Below are 8,492 nucleotides of genomic sequence, written 5' to 3'. Positions count from 1 at the left end.
TTTGCGCTTTCTTCTTTCACCTTGATTAGAAGGCTCCTCAGCTCCTCCTCGCTTTCGGCCATCAGAGTGGTGTCATCTGCATATCTGAGGTTGTCAATGTTTCTTCCAGCAATTTTCACCCCAGCTTTGCATTCATCCAGCCCCGCACATCCTCGCATGATGTGTTCTGCATACAAGTTAAAAAGGTTGGGTGAGAGGATGCAGCCTTGCCGTACGCCTTTCCCAATCTTGAACCAGTCTGTTGTTCCGTGGTCAGTTCTGACTGTTGCGACTTGGTCCTTATACAGATTCCTCAGGAGAGAGACAAGGTGGCTTGGGATGCCCATCCCACCAAGAACTTGCCACAATTTATTATGATCCACACAGTCAAAGGCTTTAGAGTAGTCAATGAAGCAAAAATAGATGTTTTTCTGAAACTCCCTTATACACATATAAAAATATTTCAAAAATAATTTTGTGCATGTTTGTACACAGTTTGTGTACACCAAACCATCAGAATGCAAAGATGTCGCTCTCTCAGCCTCCCATGTGGTCAATTTTGGAATTCCAGAGAAGGGATGCTCATTCCTCAACCTGTACTGCACAGGGAAGCCCAAGAGATGTAGTTCAAAGAAAACCACAGCTCACCCTACTATTTCCGGCTCCCAATGCGTGGCTTTTCCTCAAAGGATGTCAGATTTGGAAATAGAACTTCCCAATTTTTGACATAATTAATTAAATATGTATCTTTGGATTGAGATAAGATAATATGTTTATCATCCACCTCTTGGCTACAAAACATTAGCCTTCCAAATCTCTATTTTCATTGTTGCCACTCAAATGGCGACAAGCCTTTTTTCCAAAAGTACCGGAAGTGGAATCTACTCAATCCTCACCTCTTTGGGATATGAGGGAAAATAGCGGCGTTCCTATTTGGCGCATGCGTAGAACGCCTAAGGGGGTTGCGTAGGGAGTCTCAATGTAGGCGGGGACATTCTAATCCCCGCCTTCCGACTTCCCCGAAGGCGGTGATTGGTCGAGTTTAGAGCAAAAGGGGAGGAGCCCAAAGGGGGCGTGGCCATACAAAAGAGGCGTGCCCCAGCCGCGGCTTGTCAGTCGGCGCCGGGCAGCGGCAGGGGGCGGAGGCTGCAGCAGGCGCAGCGCCCAGAGTGCCGCCGGTGGAGGAGCCGCAGCGGCAGAGGCTTCCCTCCTTCCTCGGGGCCCTGGGGCGGCCTCCACGACAGCCGCCACGCTGCGACCCCCGCAGTGGGACCCTCCTCCGCCGCAGCAGCGCAGGTGATGGAGGGAAGGAGGCCGGCCCAGGGAAAGGCAGGCCGGGGGTCTCCTCTACGCGAGGAAGGCTTGCTTGTCTCCTGAAGGCCCCACTGGGGAGAGGGGCGCCCCCTTTTGGGGGAGAGCCTGCCATGGGGGTTTCTGGCGTTGGTCTTTTGGGAGGAAGGCCTCCTTCCCAGGATGGAAGAGGCTCCAACATGGTGGTCCTGCTGAGGGAGTGGGGAATTATCCCTCTAAGGGAAATCTCCATTTCAGAAGTCAGTCTGGGTTTGAAGAGTCAATAAAAAGAGGCAGAAAATAATTCAAATTATATTATGGAGATGGAGGGAATAAATGGGCTCATCTTCAGTATTGTTTCATTTTAAAAAAAAATAATTAACATTCCAAAACTGCATCATCATACAGTATAATATTAATAATATGATATTATAATTATGTATTTTATATTATATGATGTATTTTATGTTACATGTTTGCGACCCGCCTACCTGCGTGACCACATTTCTGTGTATGAACCCACACGATCTCTTTGATCATCTGGAGAGGCCCTGCTCTCGCTCCCACCTTCTTCGCAGGCACGATTGGTGGGGACGAGGGAGAGGGCCTTCTTGGTGGTGGCCCCCCTGACTCTGGAACTCACTTCCCAAGGACATCAGGCATGCCCCATCTCTGCCAGTTCGAATTATCCCTCCAAGGGAAATCTCGGCCCTCTCTCCATTTGACACCGATATAGGGGAAAGGGCTCCCATTTCAGAAGTCAATCTGGGTTTGAAGAGTTAATAAAAGAGGCTGAAAATAATTCAAATTATATTATGGGGATGGAGGGAATAAATGGGCTCATCTTCAGTATTGTTTCATATAAAAAAAGATAATTAACATTTCAAAACTGCATCATCATACAGTATAATATTAATAATAATAATATGATATTGTAATTGTGTATTTTATATTACATGTATTTTATAGTATACTAGCCGCCCCCTGCCACGCGTTGCTGTGGCCCACATGGCTTTTCTGTGTGGGAGGTTTGGGCCAATTCTAACGTTGGTGGGGTTCAGAGTGCTCTGTGATTGTAGGTGAACTATAAATCCCAGCAACTACAACTCCCATATGTCAAGGTTCTATTTTCCTCAAACTCCACCAGTGTTCACATTTGGGCATATTGAGTATTCGTGTAGAGTTTGGTCCAGATCCAGCATTGTTTGAGTCCACAGTGATCTCTGGATGTAGGTGAACTACAACTCCAAAACCAAAGGACACTGCCCGCCAAACACTTCCAGTATTTTCTGTTGGTCATGGGAGAACTTTGTGCCAAGTTTGGTTCAATTCCATCGTTGGTGGGGTTCAGAATGCTCTTTGATTGTAGGTGAACTATAAATCCCAGCAGCTACAACTCCCAAATGACAAAATCAATTTTTTTGGGTGAAGGACATACATTGGGTTGTTAGGTGTCTTGTGTCCAAATTTGGTGTCAATTGGCCCACTGGTTTTTGAGTTTTGTTAATACCACAAACGAACATTACATTTTTATTTATATAGATTATGTATTTTATATTACAAGTTTGGGAGCCGCCTACCTGCGTGACCGCATTTCTGTGTACGAACCCACACGATCTCTTCGATCATCTGGAGAGGCCCTGCTCTCGCTCCCACCTCCTTCGCAGGCGCGATTGGTGGGGACGAGGGAAAGGGCCTTCTCGGTGGTGGTCCCGCAGACTCTGGAACTCGCTTCCCAAGGACATCAGACATGCCCCATCTCTGGCAGTCTTTAGGAGGAGTTATCCTACCAGTTCATGCCCGCGGAGCCCCCGGTGGTGCAGTGGGTTAAACCCTTGTGCCTGTGACAATGGTGGGACGGAAAGTAGGGCCTCCCTGGAGGATCTTAATCTCTGCGATGGTTCATAGGGGGAGATGCGTTCGGACAGGTAAATTGGGCCGGGGCAGTGTGGACTCAGATAACTCAGCTCAAAGCAGATATTGTGGATTTTCTGTCTTGATATTCTATTGCTATGTGGAAGGGCCCTCAGAAGGATCTCAATAGTAGTAAGGGATTCTTAATTAAAACTTGTGCACCAGCTGTGCCCGTACTTTGGGAAGTCTGACTTGGCCACAGTGGTCCACGCTCTTGTTACATCCCGATTAGACTACTGCAATGCGCTGTACATGGAGCTGCCTTTGAAGACTGCCTGGAAGCTTCAATTAGTCCAATGGTCAGCAGCCAGGTTGCTCACCAGAGCGACGCACAGAGAGCATACAACTCTGTTACGCCAGCTCCACTGGTTGTTGATCTGCTTCCAAGCATAGTTCAAAGTGCTGGTTTTAACCTTTAAAGCTCTTAACGGTTCTGGCCCAGACTACATCTCTGAAGGTATCTCCTACTACGAATCATCACGAAGTTTATGATCATCTGGAGAGTCCCTGCTCTCGATTCCACCGCCATTGCAAACACGATTGGTGGAGATGAGAGACAGGGCCTTCTCAGCAGTGGCTCCCCGTCTGTGAAATTCCCTCCCCAAAGACATCAAACTGGCCACCTCCCTCCTGTCCTTCAGAAGGAAACTCAAGACTTGGCTGTGGGACCTTCATTTGACCATTGAACAGCAGCTTGTATGAAGAAGACGTAAGCAATTCTGAAGTGACAATGAATTGACCCGGATTTTAATTGGCGTGTTTTAACAACTGTTTATTTAATGTTTTGTTTCAATGAATTTGTTGATTGTTCTTATTTTTATGATGGCACCAAATGGTGTTTGCTGTGAGGCCGCCCTGAGTCCTCCCTTGGGGGTGAGAAGGGCGGGGTACAAGTATATGAAATAAATAAATAAAATAAAATACTTTATGGGAAAGGTTACTTGATGTGGGGAGAGGAAGGTAAGAAATAAAATTATTATTGTGTTGTCGAAAGCTTTCATGGCTGGAATCACGGGGTTGCTGTCAGTTTTCCGGGCTGTATGGGCCTTCTCAGTGGTGGCCCCTTGGCTATGGAACGCCCTTTCCAGGGATATAAGACTGGCTCCCTCCCTTCTAACATTCTGCAAAATGGTTAAGACCTGGTTCTTGGAGCAAGCTTTTACTACTGGAGCATAATTAGACGGAAACTAATATATGGAATGACTGTCAATGCAATAGGACAATGATTTTAGTAAGAAGACGCAGAGGATTTTCTTTTATAGACATTATTGTTTCTTTTATATTACATTTTAAATGTTGAATTGTTTTTATAGTTGTTCTAACTGTATTATGATAATTGTTATGGCATCGAATCACTGCTGACTGTGAACAGCCTTGAGTTGCCTTTGGCTGAGAAAGGCAGTATACAAATGCAGTAAATAAATAAATATGGCCATGTTCCAGAAGCATTCTCTCCTGACGTTTCGCACACATCTATGGTAAGCATCCTCAGTGGTTGTGAGGTCTGTTAGGAATTAGGTAAGTGAGGTTTACATATCTGTGGAATGCCCAAGGTGGGAGAAAGATCTCTTGTCGGAGGCAAGTGTGAATGTTGCCATTGGCCACCTTGATTAACACCGAGTGGCCTTTCAGCTTCAAAGCCTGGCTGATTCCTGTCTAGAGGAATGCTTTGTTGGGAGGTGTTAGCTAGCCCTGGTTGCTTCATGCCTGGAATTCCCTGTTTTCTGCAAGGCAAGAAGCAGCCAGGCTTTGAAGCTGAAAGGCCATTCAATGCCAGTCAAGGTGGCCAATTGCCTCAAGCAAACAGGAGTTCCTTTTCCCACCCTAGAAATCATTCCACAGATATATAAACCCCAACAGACCTCATAACCTCCGAGGATGCCTGCCATAGATGTGGGTAAAATGTCAGGAGAGAATGCTTCTGGAACATAGCCATACAGCCCGGAAAACACAGCAACCGAAAATAATAATTACCATTATTATTATTATTATTATTATTATTATTATTATGTTGGACTGATTTTCAACCATGGAGGTGTGGCGCTTCAAAAGTATTTCAATGATGATATAAGCGGTTTGTTTTGAGGAGGGGGTATTGGCATTTGGGTACCTTTCTTCCATGGAGGACTGAAGAGGTGTGGGGATTCAGAAGAACCTCCATCATTGTTGTTAGGTTTCTATCTGTTATGGAGGATTGAAGAGATGTAGGGCTTCAGAAAGATCTTATTATAGTATGGTGTTCATCACAGAGAGAGGGCCATTAATGTTGCGGTGCCTTTCTGGCATTGAAGATTGAACAAGTGTGGAGTTTCGTAGAGGCTATCTTGGTGGCAGGAAGTTCACAATGGGAAGCTGCTTGTTGAGGTTGGGATACCTTTCTTCCACGGAGGATGAAAGAGGTGTGGGTCTTCAGAAAGACTTCTAAGGGCCCTTCCACACAGCCATATAACCCAGAATAGCAAGGCAGATAATCCACAATATCTACTTTGAAGTGGGTTATCTGAGTCCACACTGCCATATAATCCAGATAATGTGGGATTTTATACTGTTGTGTGGAAGGGCCCTGAGTGGTGGTAGAAGTGTTTCATTGGGAACACTTGGGTTTTTTCTTCGTCTAGGATTGAGGGTTAGTTTTGAAGCTTCAGAAGGAGGTTCTTCATAGAAGAGAGAGAGGCATTGAGGCTGGGCAACCTTTCTTCTACACTGAAGAAGTATGGAGCTTCAGATGGACTTCTGTGGTGGTCGGAAGGTCTTCCTGGGCACCTTCTAGAGCAGTGGTTCTCACCCTGGGGGTCTCCAAGTGTTCTGGCCTACAACTCCCATAGATCCCAGCCAGTTTACCAGCTGTTAGGGTTTCTGGAATTAGGCCACAAGTTGGGAACCACTGTTCTAGAGCCCTTCTACACAGCCATATAACCCAGAATGTCAATGCAGATAATCCACAATATCTTCTTTGATCTTGATTAACTTAGACCACATAGCCATATAATCCAGTTCAATGCAGATTTTATACTGCGGTGTGGATGGGGCCCTACACTACCATGTAAAAAACAAATTATCTGCTTTCAACTGGATTATATGTCAGTGTAGACTCATATAATCCTGTTCCAAACAGTTGTCTGCTTTGATAATCTGGATTATATGGCAGTGTAAAAGGAGCCTTGGAGAAGGGGTGCGGATGTTGGGGTGTCTCTTTACCATGGAGGATTGAAGAAGTGTCATGTCTCAGAGGGACCCCCGTGATAAGTTCTTCAGCAGAGAGGAGGTTGAAGGGAAATGATGCAATCTTCTAGCAGAGAATTGTGAGGCGTGTTTTCTCTGGTGTGCAGGTGATTTCCAAAGAAGGGTAATTAAAGGAACATTTGGGGGGCTGTAATTCTTATTTTGGGGCAGCAGATGCCTTCTGGGCCAGGCTAAAGGGGAACATTGGCATTCACCAAAGATAATGACTGGAGTATCATGTTTGGATAATTTATGGGTAGCTTGAGCAAAAAAAAAAAAAAAGCTAAAAGGGGAATTGAAGACTAATGTGTGTCTTTGGGGGAGCAAATAAACGGCTTAATTCTGTGCACTCCCTCTCCCAAATAAAGCATAATAAGGCTGTTGATGTAAAAGTTTAATCCAAGGATTTCTAGTAATTGGAGGACTGATGAGAGTGCGATTGGGTAAGGTAACTGATATCTGAGTATTGGATGTTTTGAGGGGAGGTTTCAACAGAGAAAAAAAATACATATCGGAGTGTCGGATGGATTGTGGAGAGACATGTTTGATAATGCAAGAGATTACGAAGATATGCCTTCAAGTTATGTCTGACTTGTGGTGACTATGAATTTCATAGCCTGTAGCTCCTAATATTTGTTGGTTGTTTCTCATCCGAGTTTCCCATCCAGGGCTGGCCCTGCTTAGGTTCTGACAGAATCTAGTGCCGTTAGGTAATTAAATGGTTGTTATAGCGCTGTTGGGAAGATGATTTGGGTACCAAGAAAAATAGTGTTGCCAGATGGCTAATTTTTCTTAATGTAATTGGGAACAGAGAAGAGGGATGGGAACATATTGGTTGATTTTCAGGTAGGATGAATTCTAACAGTCTTTTGGTTATATGGTGTTCCTTGAAAATGGTTGCAGACATTTGGCTTGGAAAGGAGGAAGGGATCAAGCATTTAGGCCCTGTGGGTGTGTTCAGGATTTTGGCAGCACAGTTGGAGCATGAGGCATGAATAAGCTTTCTGTGGTTTCTCATCCTTCAGCATCTCCTGGCATTTTGGTCAGCAGCCTCCCTGGATCCATCAAGAAAGCTGCAGGAGCTTTGTTTAATGGAGGTTGCACAGAGAAAAGGATGGTGGGCTTGTTGCCAGCCCCAGGTACCATTGCTTGGTTGGTCTGGGGGCCAAGAGGAATCCTAAATTGGGCATCAGGTACTACTGGATGATCCTACCTGCCACTGATGCTGCATTAAGCAGCCTCCGACTTCTGGAGAAATATTGTGTGATAGGTCATGCATATACTTGAGGAAAGCGTCAGCCCACTCTTTGTGGTGCTTACTGTGGTATATTTGTATTCAGGTCAAGATTGCCATCTGCAAAAGCAAAAAAGACCTGAGGCGAGCCAAGCGGGCAATTCCCTTTTTTGACTGCACTTTTAGTTGCTGCTAGAATTCTTTCCTCAATTTTATATGCAGCTGTAAGTTGTCTCATTCTCTGGGGTGAAAGCCAACGTACATGGAAAATAAAATCCAGACCGGCTCTAGAAATGCACCTGAGTGTTAGGGGACCCGCAAAATGGCTGGAGCTGTTGAAGGCTGTTAGGACATGGTTGAAAAGCTTATGTGGCACTGAAACATGCCCTGTTATCTTTCCAGTTCATTTCTTACTCATCTGGCAAAAGATGTACCTAGGAAAGAACACTCTGAATTCTCCCTTTACTATTGTTTATATCTGCCATATTTGAAAGTTCCAGGAGTTATATATATTTTAGAACAGAGAAATGCCTACGTCTCAGATGTTGCTGAACTACAAACCCCATCACCTTTCACCTGTGGCATATCTGGAGCTAACACAATTGGTACTGCATCAACATCAAGGGGATCCACAGATTCTCCAGACCTGTTTTAAGAGTTTCGTTCATTGTTTTTCTTCTGTCATGATCTAGTACAGTCATCCTTCCACATTTGCTGGGGATAAGAGAATACCCCCAGCGGAAAGTGAAAATTGCTAGGCTTTTTAACCTGAGAGAACATTTATCTAGGAATTTCTAGATCTTCTAACAAATTTTGTGGCCTACCTCTGCTGGAAGCTCTCTACAATCATTTG

The 8,492-nt window shown here is 44.9% G+C and overlaps 1 protein-coding gene across 1 annotated transcript in view; it reads left to right on the top strand.

Moving 5' to 3' along the window:
• The first annotated feature begins 1,086 nt into the window (after positions 1–1,086).
• The window catches only part of LOC132777680 (vigilin-like), a 70,602-nt gene continuing 63,196 nt past the window's right edge, over positions 1,087–8,492 (top strand). The window contains exon 1 of the mRNA XM_060780090.2: positions 1,087–1,275. The gene's annotated coding sequence lies outside the window, so the exon portion shown is untranslated. The remainder of the gene's footprint in view (positions 1,276–8,492) is intronic.

This window comes from Anolis sagrei, chromosome 6 (genome assembly GCF_037176765.1).
Source record: "Anolis sagrei isolate rAnoSag1 chromosome 6, rAnoSag1.mat, whole genome shotgun sequence".
In the NCBI taxonomy this organism is placed as follows: domain Eukaryota; kingdom Metazoa; phylum Chordata; class Lepidosauria; order Squamata; family Dactyloidae; genus Anolis; species Anolis sagrei.
Note: the sequence above shows the minus strand (reverse complement) of the source record. Positions and strands in the feature narration are given on the sequence as shown.